We start from the raw sequence: 14,972 nt of genomic DNA, 5'->3' as shown, positions 1-14,972 counted from the left end.
AAAACTCCACACTGTATTTTTAAAGTGTTATTTTGTTAAATTCCTATTTTTTACCCAATCCCAGACGAATATTCTTCTCAAAGAAGTCCAAGTCTCTCACTCCCCCATTTCCAATGGGTTAACATTACGATGGAAGATGAGTCTTAATTCTGTTTTTTAAAGGTTCTCTCTTTACTGACTTTTTTGTGTTTTTGCATTTTGAGTTTTTTTTTTATCTTTAGGACACTAAGTACAAAATGAAGGTGGCTCCTCAGATCTGCTTCTAGCACTCAACTCTGGTGCAGCAGTTTTCTTGCTGATCTTCCCAGTTGTCTTTGATAATCCTTGAACTGAAATGTCTGGAAGCCACCACTGTTTCCATTGACCCAGGTGCCCCACGATCTGTTCCTGGAGAGCTGGAGCCAGTTCACTCCAGTATGGCAGCCCAGATTGCATAGCAGAACCTGTCTAACCCCAATGTCCTGTGACAGGTTCTGTGAATCTTGTAAGTTGTCTTGGACTGGAAAATTGTTTGCCTCAGTCTTTTTATGGGTTCTACCATTTTGAAATTTGGTTAGAGTCATTATTTAAAGGTATTGTGACCCCCCCCCTCCCCAACTAAACTCTTTCCTCTAAACCTTTCCCTTCTGATTATTCCCTCATAGTCACTGCTACTGTCACTTCTCTGAGAATACTGATTTTTCTTTCATTTAGATTCTGCTAACCATAGCAATGTAAATAAATCTCTTAGTCCCTGGATTCTGCTGGGGTGGAGTTGGTATTTTAAATGAATTCTTTCATGTTCACCCAAACTGAAACCTATTTCTATTAGTGAATTAGTTTTTATTCTGTGTGTGATCATTGAATAATTACTTTATTTTAATGTGACCCTAAGATAACCTAAGGTTGGACAGCCCTGAACTATGAGATTACTGTGTTTTTGCTCTTGAATGGATTTTAATCTGCTTTTTTGTTTTAGTTTCTTCTGCATTTCTTTCCTGATGAGACATAACTTTCTTTTCCTTCCTTTTCTCACCAGAGGAAACTGAGGGGAAGACTCTTCTTTGATCTCTCTCAATATGATGTGTGTGTGTGTGTGTGTGTGTGTGTGTGTGTGTGAATTTCTTAAAGGTGATTTTTCTTGAAATGCATTTTTTGGTGATATATGCTATGAAAACTGAGAATTTTGCTGAGTAATTTTATTAATTTATTGAGTCTAAGTACAGTATATATTAAATCAATATGGGTTACCCTGAGAGGTGGGCATATTAACAGTGTTGATGTGATTAAATAGCCCTAAAATTATGATCATTATTGAGTTTTTCCTGACCGGTCTTAATTAGTTTGATCTCAAAGTAATTTTAAACCCTAGACATCTTATTTATAAAATCTTGTTTGAAGAAATTTGTGTTTTTTCATTCTTCTTTCTCCCAAAAGGTTCCCCCCCCCCATTTCCCTTTCATTCTATTTCATTGAATCAAGAGTGGCTCCACCCAATCCACTATCCAGTTCAGCTCCCTTCTGCTGATAATTTCTTGGTTATCTGACTCCCACCCCCACCCCCACCCCCCACCCCCCGCCCCACTCTGAGCTTGGACATGCCAAAAGTACATGAGTATTTTGAATTTATTTAATTTGGAAAAACTACATTAATTATAAGTAGTTAGGTATTTTGTAATTTTGCTGTGGTATAATTTTCAGAGTGGTTAGAAATGTCAATTATATGTGTATCTAGAGTAGCATAGAACATTGCATGTCTTCTAAAGCATTTGCAGTTACTGGAAATGGGGGGATAAGAGACCTGGAGTTCTTTAAAAAGAAAATTCCCCTGGGTTTGGGTAAAACTAGGGATTTAGTAAAGCAACACTTTTAAGAGTAGAGTGTGGAGTTTTTCCTTTATATGAAATTTAAAAGTTTTGAGAATGTACAAGTTTACATTCATTGTGGAATATTTTATAGTTCAAAAATCTTTGGGGGAGAGGGGACTGGAGCCAAGATGGTGGAGTAAAGGCAGGGACTCCCTTGAGCTCTCCCCAAACCAAACCAAACCAAATACTTTTAGATAATGACCCTAATCAAATTCTAAAGTGGCAGAACCCACAAAAAGACTGAGAGAAAAATTTTCCAGCCCAAGACAACTTGTGAAGATTCATGGGAAGAGTCTGTTTCACTGGGGTTAGAAAGGTTTTGCAATGCAGCCTGGGATTCCATGCTGGAGTGAACTGGCTCTAGCCCTCCAGAAATAGACCATGGGGCACCTGTGTGAGTAGCAGCAGTCGTGGTTTCCAGAAATCTCAATCCAAGGATTGCCAAGGAAAATTGAGAAGTTCTGCAGGAAAACTCGGGTGCAACAGAGTGAGAGCAGAGTCCAGTCCAGTCCATGCTTCAGTGTGGATCCAGCCCCAGGGAACCAGGAGCAGTTTTGAGGCACTACCTGGCAGGGAACTACCTGGAACCTACTTCCAGAGTGCTCAGACCATGGATGGTAATGGGGTCAGGGAGGGCTCTCTTTACTACCCCAATGCAGGACCTTATGGTTTTTCCCCAAATCAGATACAAGACATAATCTGGAGTCCAGTCTCAAGAAAAGAATAAGGAGAGCAACAGAACATGCTACCTGCAGCACAGCAGGGAGTCTCCTCATAGTCCCAGGACAGAAAGGACTGTTTTTGGTCATCCACAGACAAGAGCATAGGTCAGTAGAGCAGTCATAACTTCTCCTAAGATCTCAAAGGAATTGAGAACTTGAAGATCCCTGGGGGTGTACCTATAAACAATTGCCAAAGCTATCAAAATCTTGGGACAATGTGTCCTCCATTCTGAAGGCAAAGCCTCTCCTTAACAGAGATAAAATCAAGTCATAGCCTGGGGAAAAGAGCAAATAACAGAAGAAAAAAATGTGATCTTAGACAATTACTTTGCAATGGAGGATCAAAATACACACTCAGAACATAATAAAATAAAAGGTTATGAAACTAAAGCCTCAAGGAAAAATAAGCCTTGGTCTTAGTCTATGGAAGAACTCAAAAAAGATTTTGAAAATCAAGTAAGGGAAGTAGAGGGGGAAAAAAAGAAGAGTAATGAGAGTAATCTTGAAAACCAAGGCAGAAGCTTGGTGAAGGAAATACAAAAGAATTCTGAAGAAAATACCATTGCTAAAAACAAATTGTGCCAAATGGAAAATACAGTTCAAAAGGCCAATGAAGAGAAGAATGCCTTAAAAAGTAGAACCAGACAGATGGACACATAGATGCAAAAGTTCTCTGAAAAAAATTATTCCTTTGTAGAATGGAATTAAGGAAAGCAGATGAATGTGTGAGATTTCAAGAAACAATAAAAAAACAACAAAAGAATGAAAAACTAGAAGAAAATATGAAATGTCTCATTGGAAAAATAGTTAACCTGGAAAACAGATCCAGGATAGATAATATAAAAATTATTGGACTATTTGAAAGTCATGACCAAAAAAGAGAGCCTATATCATTTTTCAAGAAATTCTAAGAAAAACTGCCTTCACAATCTTAGAAACAGAGGTAAAATATAAATTGAAAGAATCTGCCATTATCTCCTGAAAGAGATCTCAAAATGAAAACTGCCAGGACTATTAACAGAACTCACACATTTAGAAGAAAATTTAGCAAGCAGCCAGAAGTATGCAATTCAAATATTGTGGAGCTGCAGTCAGGATAACAAAAGATTTTAGATCTTCTACATTAAAGTCTCATATAGTTTGGATTATGATATTCCAGAAGACAAAAGAACTTGGATTAAAGTCCAGAATCAATTGCCCAATAAAACTGAAAATCCTCTTTCAGAGGAACATATGAATATTCAATGAATTAGGTGACTTTCAAACTTTCCAATGAAACAACCAGAACTGAACAAAAAGTCTGATCTTCAGGTACAGCTGAAGCATAGAAAGGGTGGACTGGAAGGAGAAATAATGGGTAACTTAAAGGTGTTGAGCTGCCTGTCTTCCTGCAGGGGAAGATGATATTGATGACTCATATGAACCTTCCCATCTATAAGGGCAGTTAGAAGAAATATATGTAGATAAGACACAGGAAGGAGTTGAATTTGAAAGTATAATACATTGAAAAGTTGGAGTTAATATGCAAGAAAGGAATGTATTGATAGAAAGTGAAAGAAGAGGTAAAACAGGGTAAGCTATTTTACATAAAAGAGGCAAGAAAAAAAGCTTTTGCAGTGGAGTGGAAGAGGGGAAAGTTGAGGGGGCCAGTGAATGAACCTTACTCTCACTGGAAGTGACTCAGAGAGAGAATAACATACACACTCAAGTGGGTATAGAAATCTACTTTATTGTAGAGAAATAGAGGAGAGAAAGAGATGGGGAATAAGAGGTGGGGGAGGGGAGGAGGGGTGTAGATAAGAGAGAGAGAAGGTCTTGGGAGAAGTAATTAGATAAAATATGAAGAGGGACAGAGTGAAAAGAGAGAGAATAGAATAAATGGAATTTCAGGAGAATAAGATGTAGGTAAATATAGCTAGCAATAGCAACTGTGGGGAAAATACTGAAGCAATTTCTCTGATGGACTTATGATAAAGAATGCTATCCATAGCAAAGACAGAGGTAATGGTGTCTGAAAAAACGGAAACATGCTTTTTTTTCACATTATTTTTCTTGAGGTTTCTTGTTCTTTGTGGATGGAGTTACATTTACTTTTTCAATATGGCTATTGTAGCAATTTTTAGCATGGTTACATATTTTTAGCCCATGCTAAGTAATTTGCTTTTTCAATGGTGGGTAATAGATTGGGAGGAGGAGAAAGAATTTGGAACTCAAAGTAAAAGTTGAAAGTTGCTTTTGTCTGTAGTTACGGGGAAATTTAAAAATAAAATAAAATAAAATAATTTGAAAAAATCTTTGGGAAAACATGCAAATGAGAAAAGTTAGAGTAATGGAATCAGTTTGATATTTGATACGTCTCCTCATGGAGAGAGGATCTTAAGTGCTTTTATGGAGTCAAAAATGGAGATCACTATATGGAGACAAGAACTTAGTTTTTAAAGGAGTCAAAATGGAGGCTGCTATGTGTTGAAACTCTTTGCTTTACAATCACTAAAGTACCTCTTGTGAAAAAAATTGATAATAATTGATAATAAATTGAGCTTCTGAAATATTGGGAAAATATAATCAAATGTAATTTATTTTGGTCTTAAAATAAGTAAAATTTAGTATTATTATTTCCCAGTATTAGAAAACTTATTAATTTTAAAGTAGTCTTTAAGTTGTTATGTGATTTACAAAAGGAAATAAAGTAAGCTATATCTCTGGGTTGTTGTGAAGCTCACTTGACTATATACTTTAAATCTTGCTTGCTATAAAAATGCTATATGAAAACTCATTGCTTTTTATTATCTCTTTATTAAAACATATATATGCATATATACATATGTGTGTGAATTAACTCTACATAACAAACATTAGGAAATTTAATGTTTTCAAGAAAATTTTCTATAAGGAGTTCCTTATGTGATTTTAACAAAATTTGATAATTTTTAAAAAAAGAATGGTTTAATCATGTACTGTAAATCTAAACTAATTTACAAAATTATTGACTTCCATTTTTTCTCTGTATTTGAAAGGGAATTATCATAAGATTATTTGGCAACTATGGAAATTGTGAAATTAATAACTGAGTTAAATGTGATTACCTTTGAGTGTTTTGCATAGTTAATGTAGAAACTCTTATCCTTTGCAAGAGTATCAGTGTTGTAGAATTCTTGCAGAAATCCTTTCACAACATGGATTTGTAGTTGTGTAATTATATTTTTCTGTTTCATATATGATTATATACATTTAAGTCCTGGTGGAATATATACAGTAAATTAATCACTGTTCTTCAAATTAATTATTTATGTAGAATTATTTCTAGTGATATAATAATTAAAGATAGAAATGTTTAATAAATTTTAAAGATCTTGTAAATTTTTTTACAATGAGAGTAATTTGATTAGATATGTTTCTCACCCTTAGAAAATTTAGCCTTCTTCATTTACCAAGGGAAGTTGAAACGTTTAAAATTAACGGTTACTGTTATACTCTTTTTGATAACATTCTGATGTCTATTTATAATAACTATATCATTGTAGAAGTTTAAAAAAACCAAAATATTTGGAAAAGTTTAAATTTAAGAAAAACTTTTAAATGCCTCTTACTGTAAAATTTTCAACTGTAAGTTAATTAGCAACTTTGTCCAAACAGCTTTGGTTAATGAGATCTTGGGAACCTTGTCTATTGAAGTCCCATTGTTAGATTTACTGTTTTGTTGCAAATTTTGTTTTAAGTCAAGGTAAAATCTATGTCTCTGCCTCTGTTGTAGGTATACAGGTATGAAAGTGCATCATTTAAAAATATATTAAAGATGGAGATGTTTTCTGGGAAATAAAATGAAGTTATTAGCAATTAAATAGATGATTGCTTATTCCCAGTCTCCCCAACTTCCATCAAGTCACACCTATCCTCATCCTTTGTGAAGATCTTTTAGCATAACTAATATTGTAATATTGAGTGTGGCTTTACATGTAAATGGTGTATTATAATATCTATAGAGTCTTAAGAAACAACATCTGTGGGAAGATTATTTTAAAATAAACTATGCTATCTGTCTTGCTAAGTTTTATAAGTTTTCTGTAATTGCCACTTTATTGAACTGGAGTCTTCCCTTGCATCAAGTTTAGAGGAAATCCTACTGACAAATATTTGATCATCACTTTTGAAAGCACTCAAGCCTATCAGTTCTGAAAATAAGCCAACTATGCAGAACTTGCTGTAGGTCTGCAGATTTATGCATACCAAAAAGATGATTTCTTATGATTTCATCTTTACATCGGAATTTACAACAGAATTTAAAGTTGAAGCAAAATAAATTATTTTAAGTGAAATATTTCATGCATAATTGAACTAGTATACTCTTTATTGCAACTCCATGAGAGAAATAACAGAATCTAGCCCTTAGCTGTGATTGATGGATTTCTATCTGGTGTAACATCATTTAGACTATATTTGATTTTATTTTGGGCTTTAAATTCAAATGTAGAAGTTCTGAGGGATGATTAAGTCATTAATTAATTCAGTTGAATTATTCCATTAACCACTCAGAGGATGTGATCATGAAATATTTATAGATGAAGGTTCATGGGAAAAAGCCAAAGGGATGGTATTTTACTTCAGTCCAAGGCAGAATTCCTCTGGTTTAATTTTTCTATTGTTTTTCATTGAAAAAGTATGTTTCCCACCTCACTTTTCCTAAAACTGACTATGATGTGGTACTGTTAATGGTTGGTTGACTTTCAGCTATGACTGTTATTTGAAATCAGATACAATTAAGGATGTTTTTTATCTTTCATCAAAGATAATTTTGAAAATCAAATTCCAGCTTTTCCATTTTATGGTCATTCCTAGAACAAGATAGATATAGTGAAAGTTAACTAATGGATGAATTTTTGTTGGTATTATGTGTGTAATATTTTTCTCTATAATTCCCTTCAGTGGTATTTTTCCCTATGTGCCTCTTCCTGAGACTCCTGGTCTTACTCCTTATTAAACCATATTAGACCCTGTTAATTTATCCCTATTTTGCCCCTGTTATTGACTTCTTTTTGTTAAATTTTTTTGTGAGGTTTCTTTCCTCCAGATTACAAGAGACACATCTTAAACTAGTGGTCAAAATGAATAGATTACTGTTTCTGAATCTGACAGGCAGCACCCCGTGGATGCTGCCTTAGTAGATTTTTTGATACACTTTGGATTTTTGGATGCACATCCCTTTTACAACTGGAAGTAGCTTCAGAAGAAGAGGTTTTCATCCCACTTCCCAAATGGACAGAAATGACAGTTGAAGATAGTAAGCTTTGGTCTGCATGTAAATACCACAGTTCCCTCTGAACTTGGATGTCATATTATATCACAAATCTTTAAGAATTATCTTTGAACTTTTTTTGCTACTTAAATGAACAAGTCCATCATGGTTGATCTTCATACAGTATTGTTGCCAGTGTGCATAATGTACTTTTGGTTCTGCTCATTTCATTTAGCAGCAGTTCATGTCAGTATTTTCAGATTGCTCTGAAATCCCATCTCTCGTAATTTTTTATAGAATAATAGTGTTTTTACCACATTCGTGTACCACAGTTGTTTAGCCATTCCTCAATTGATGGAAATTCCCTCAATGAAAAGTGCTGCTAGGAATATTTTTGTATTTTGGGTTTCTTACACTCTGTCATGATTTCTTTGGTATATAAATCTAGCAATGTTATTGCTGGATCAAGGAGTATGCACAGTTTTTTTGTCCTTTGACCATAATTCCAAATTGCTCTCCAGAAATGTTAGATCAGTGCACAACTCCACTAAGAATACATTAATGTCCCAGTTTTCCTCCATTTCCTCCAAAATTGATCAGTTTCTATTTTAGTCATATTGATCAGTCTGAAAAGTAAGAGTTTTTAGCTGAGAGTAGTTTTAATTTGAATTTCCCTAATCAATACTTTTCATTTCATTTTCAATAATTTACAACTTGTATTGAGAATTACTTATTTTCTTGCTTGAATCACTTATCCATTCAAATCATTTTATTGCATTTTTATATTAGTTATATACTTCTTAAATAGCAATCTTCCAAGAAAATTTTAATAAATGCCTACTATATGTCAGGGAGTTCTAAGTTCTGAGGATACAAAAAAGGACAAAAGACAGTCTATGTTTTTGAGGATCTCATAATCTAATGACTAAACTAATCTATGATATTTGACATAATTTTTTTTTACTTTTCATCAACACATCTTATTTTAGTTGAATCAATTTTATTCATATAAAAATGTAATATAACTATATTTTAATAATATCTGACTGTTATTTATTTTATCAAGTATTCTTTCCTGTATCATAACTATGAAATATATCTTATCTGATTCTCTTTTAGTTTTTTTAAGTGCTGTGATTTTAAATATTCATATTCCATCTCTTTTTAAACTTAGGGTGGTATATATTGTGACATGCTTCTTGCTGCCAAAAAAAGAAATTCTGCTAAACTAGACTGCATTTTTCTTCTTATTTCTTGTAAAATAGGTAATGTATTCTCAAATAATTTATGATTTTGTATTTTTCTATTACTTGATTGTTTCTTCTTTATCCAAATTCTTCTACATTTCTTCTTTTCCTATTTTTTTTAACCATCAGCTAATGATTTTAATTACTATGGCTTTGTTTTATAAGTCTAATTCTAGAAGTACCAAAGCCCTTTTTTTTTTTCCTACTTTGTTTTATAATTATCTGGGGGATTAGTGACCAGGAGACTAAAGTTTCTTATGACTTCTAATGTTTTACCCTCATGTTATCTTTCAGAAAATTATGAGAATTTCAGAAGAATTACAAATTATTTAACATTTTACATTTTATGAATATTTTAAATTATGCTTAATATGTAGGGCATTCCCATGAAATTAGCTTAATGCAGCATTGTGTTGATATAAAATATTGCAAGGGAAATACTTTTGTTTCAAGTGATTTTTCTAGACATATGAAATCTAATCCCTTTTTGTAAATGCCATATAAATCATTCTTCATATATGTATATATATAAAACTATATTAATATATTAATAACACATGATCATCACATATTATAATGAAATTATTTTTCAATTATATAAATTATATGACATAATAGATTGTGAATATATTACCTAATTATAAATAATATATGTGAATATAAATTATACAAATACATTCATTTGCATATGCATATTAATAGAAACATTTCATCATCATAATCATCATAACTAGCAATAATTTTATATTTACTTTATACTATACATATAAACACAGAACTGAGTGCTTTACAAATATTATCTCATTTGATCTTTTAAAAAAGCCCTGTGAGGCAGTTGCTATTATTTCTCTATTTTATAGCTGATAAAATTAAGATGAGGGATTTGTCCATTATTACACTATTAGTGAGTAGGAGACTGGATTCAAACTCAGGTTTTGTTTTTATGTATTAGCACACCATTTACTTTACCACCGAACTTTCTTAAATATCTTACAGCTTCTCTTTCCTCAATAAATAACTCACATGAAAATATTACCCATTTAATTATGTCACAGTTACTTCCTAATACCTTCTATCAGCACTCTATTACAGCAAAGAAAAATAAGAAAGCAATCAATTGATTATTCACATTTACCTAATACAAATGTTTCTCTCATATTTTTCTATATATTTGTCCATGTCTATAATTACTGACCTGTGTTATAGCACATTATTGCTGAATGGTTCTACTATTAATCCTATGGATCAAATTAGTCATTACAATATTAATATTTTTGTTATCTTTCATATTTTTTCCTTTTTCCTTATTTCATTTATTTTATAAATCATTGTCCTAATTCTATTTATTTGCTAGGATTGATCTTATACAAGACTTTCAAGTTTTTTTGGAATTCTTCAGGCTTATAGTATCTTATAACATGATAATCCTTTGCTTCAATTAGTCACATTTATCCCAGCATTCCTCCTTCACCTTGCTAAATTTTCTGTATTTTCGATTCAATCACAAAAAGCTTATTTATTTCTAGATTTTCCCTAAACGAAGCATTATTCTGTAAATAAATCAGTTGCATTTGTAGTCTCAACCTCCAGCTTCATTGTACTACCATCCTACCAAATATTTAAATGCTGATTCCATTCTTAGGAGATGATTTCTAGTTATGACAACATCTAGTGACTAATGGTTTATTTTTACAATAAGCTTCAATGTAGTAAATATAGTTAAGTATGGTTGTTCCTTTTATTGAGATCAAGAATATAAAATTCTTATGAGAACAGCATCTTTTCATTTAAATTATATAAATATTTTATTTGTTTTCCAATTATATACAATAGTAGTTTCTACCAATCATTTTTGCAAGGTTTTGAATTGTATAATTTCCCCCCTCCCTCCCTCCTTTTCCACCACCCTCCACCACAACAAAATGCAATCTGATATAGTCTTTACATTTGTTTCCAGGATATGCAAAGATTAAAATGAATGTGTTGAGAAAAAAAACATATATAAGGAAGAAAGAAATGATGACAAAAATTATGGCATACGTGCCAACTTTTAAAAAATTGAAGATAATAATCCATGGTGTTCATTTGAACTTCATAGATCTTTCTCTGGATACATATGATATTCTCTATCATGGATCCCCTGAAATTATCCCTGATCATGACACTGATGGAGTGAGCACATCCATCAGGTTTGATCACCATCCCATGTTGTTAAAATGTATAATGTTCTTCAGATTCTGCTCATCTCACTCAGCATGAATTCATGTGAGGTTTTCTAGGCTTCTCTGAAACCCCTTCCCTCCTAATTTCTAACAGTATAATAGTGTTCCATCACATACATATATATTCCACAATTTGTTCAATCATTCCCCAATTGATGGACATCCCCTCAGTTTCCAGTTTTTTGCCACAACAGACAGGGTTGCATGAATAGTTTGTAAAATTGGGGTTTCCCCCTTTTTTCATGATGTCTTCAGGATATAGACAAAGTAGATCAAATGGTATGGATTGTTGGATCAAAGGGTATGCACATTTTTATTATCCTTTGGGCATAATTCCAAATTGTACTCCAGAGAGGTTAGATCAGTTCACAATACCACCATCAATGCACTTAGTGTCCCAGATTTCCCACATCCCCTCCAGAATAGATCATTATCTTTTCTGATAATACTGATTTATCTGAGAGGTGTGAGATAGTACCCCAGAGATGCCTTAATTTGCATTTCTTTAATCAATAATGATTTAAAGCAATTTTTCATATAATTATAGATAGCTTTGATTTCCTCATCTGAAAATTGCCTTTGCATATCCTTTGACCATTGCCCATTGAGGAAAGGCTTGCTTTTTTTTTTTATAAATTTGACTCTGTTCTCTATATATTTTAGAAATGAGTCCTTTGTTGGAAATACTAGTTGTAAAATTTTTTCCCAATTTTCTACATTTCTTTTGATCATAGTAAAAGTAGTTTGTTTGTGCAAAAGCTTTGCAATTTAATACAATCAAAATTTTCCACTTTGTTTTTTATAATGTTCTCTCTTCCATGATCATAAAGTGTTCCCCTTTTCATAGATCTGACAGATATACTATGGCTTGTTCTCCTAATTTGCTTTTATGTATAAAGACCATTTTGATCTTATCTTGGTTTAGTGTGTGAGGTGTTGGTCTAATCCTAGTTTGTGCCATATTATCTTCCAGTTTTCCAAACAAATTTTTATCAGAGAGTGAATTCTTATCCCAGAAATTGGACCCCTTGAAATTATTAAGCAGCAGATAACAATAATCATTTTCTGCTGTCTCTATTAAAACTAATCTATTCTACTGATCCACTCTTCTATTTCTTAGCCAGTATCAGACAGGTTTGATGACTGATGCTTTATAATATAATTTTGGATCTGATAAAACCAAGCCGCCTTTTTTCTGAGTTTCACTTTTTGTTTCCTCAATATTAATTTAGTTATAATTTTATCTAGCCCACTAAAAGTAATTTTTGGTAGTTTGATAGGTAAACAAGTGATTTAATTTAGTTAGAATTATCATTTTTTTATTATATTAACTTGGCCTATTCATGAACAGTTAATATTTTCCCAGTTATTTAGATATGATTTTATTTGTGTGAAAAGTATTTTATAGATGTGCTCATAGTTTTGGAGTCTGTCTTGTCAGGTAGACTCCCAAGTATTTTATATTTTCTAAAGATATTTTAAATGGGATTTCTCTTTCTAACTCTTGCTACTCTGTATCATTAGTAATATATATATATATATATATATATATATATATATATATATATAGACATACTGAGGATTTATATGGGTTTATTTTATATTCTGCAACTTTGTTAAAGTTGTTAATTATTTCCAGTAGTTCTTTAGATGATTTTTTACAATTCCCTAGGTATATCATCATAGGATTTGCAAGGAAAGAAAGTTTTGTTTCTTCCTTCCCAATTATAATTCCTACAATTTCTTTTTCTTTTCTTATTGTTAAAGCTAATATTTCTAATACAATATTGAACAGTAGTGGTGATAATGGACATCCTTGTTTCACCCCTGATTTTATTGGGAATGCTTCTTACTTTTCCCCATTGCATATAATGCTTGTTGATGGTTTCAGATAGATACTACTTATCATTTTAAGGAACAATTCATTTATGCTTATGTACACTAAAGTTTTTTAGAAGGAATAGGTGCTGTATTTTGTTAAAGGATTTTTTTTCCTATCTATTGAGATAATATGATTTCTCTTAGATTGTTGTTGATATAGTCAATTATACTGACAGTTTTCCTAATATTGAAGCAACCTTGCATCCCTGGTCATAATGTATTATCTTCATGATAAGTTCCTGTAATAGCTTACTTATCATTTAAGATTTTTACATCCATATGCATTAGGAAAATTGTTCTACAATTTCATTTATTTTGACTCTTTAGGTATCAGTATCATTTTGGTGTCATAGAAGGAATTAGACAAAATTCCATCTTCATCTTTTTTTCCAATTAATTTCTATAGAATTGGAATGAATTGTTCCTTGAATATTTGATAGAATTCAATTGTAAATTTATCTGGCCCTGGAGATGTGTTCTTAGGGAGTTCATTGAAGGCTTGCTAAATTTCACTTTATGAAATAGAGTTATTTAGGCATTTTATTTCCTCTTCATTTAACATAGGCAATTGATATTTTGAAAATATTCATCCATCTCACTTAGATCAACAAATTTATTGGCATATAGTTGAGCAAAATAGTTCTAAATTATTACTTTAATTTCCTCCTCAATATGGGGAATTCAACTTTTTCATTATTGACACTAAAATTGGGTTTTCTTCTTTTTAATAAAATTGCATCAAAGGTTTATCAATTTTATTGTTTTATTATAAAATTAACTATTGGTTTTATTTATTAGTTCAATGTTTTTTCTTGTTTTAGATTTTAACTTTTCCTTTAATTTTTAAGAATTTCTAATTTATTAATTAATTTAGGGTTTTTGATTTATTCTTTCTCAAACTTTTTAAGTTGCATGCTCAGTTCAATGATTTCCTTTCTCTATTTTATTCATACAAGTATTTAGAGCTATATCCCCTAATAACTGCTTTGACTGCATCACATAAGTTTTAGAAGGTTTTCTCCTTGTTGTCTTTGTCTTGGATGAAATCATTAATTCTTTCTATGATGTGTTGTTTGATACATTTGTTCTTTTATTTAAAGTCCATCTATTTTGTTTTTTTTAACATTCATCCATTTGCATATGTTTATTTTTAAATTACAAAATTTCCTTCTGCCTTCCCTTCTCTCCAACCTCCCTTTAGCAGAGAAGAATCAGGTTAAATTGTATATACGTATTTTTGATAAACATGTAAATAGTTTAGTTATTTTCATTATGAGAAATTAGGATTAAGGGAAAAGAAACATAAGAGAAAATTTTTATGAACTGTTCATTAGATTTTGAAGGGTTTTTAGCTTATTTTTGGGTTTTTTTTTCCCCTCTGGATGAGGATAATGTTGTCCATAGTCGGTCTAATATGGCTGTCCCAGCTCTCTGAAGCACTCATTCTTTAAAATGAGGTTATTTAGTTTGCAAGAAGTTTTAGGTCTAGCTCTCCATGGCCCATAGTTACACATAATGTTTAATTCATTATGGTCTGAAAATGATGTATTCAGTATTTCTGCCTTTCTGTATTTAATTATGAGGATTTTATGCTTTAGTACATGATCATTTTTTTGTAGGTGCCATGTCCTGCAGAAAAAAGATATATTCCTTTGTATCCATTCAGTTTTCTCCAAAGGTTTATCATGCTTAAGTTTTCTCACATTTTATTTACCTCCTTAACTTCCTTCTTGTTTATTTACAGTTAAATTTATCTTATTCTAAGAGAGGTCTCCCACCAGTACAGTTTTGCTGTCTATGTCTTGCAGTAATTAATTCAG

The sequence above is a fragment of the Macrotis lagotis genome, chromosome 5, assembly GCF_037893015.1.
Source record: "Macrotis lagotis isolate mMagLag1 chromosome 5, bilby.v1.9.chrom.fasta, whole genome shotgun sequence".
In the NCBI taxonomy this organism is placed as follows: Eukaryota; Metazoa; Chordata; class Mammalia; order Peramelemorphia; family Peramelidae; genus Macrotis; species Macrotis lagotis.
This window is presented reverse-complemented; position numbering follows the sequence as displayed.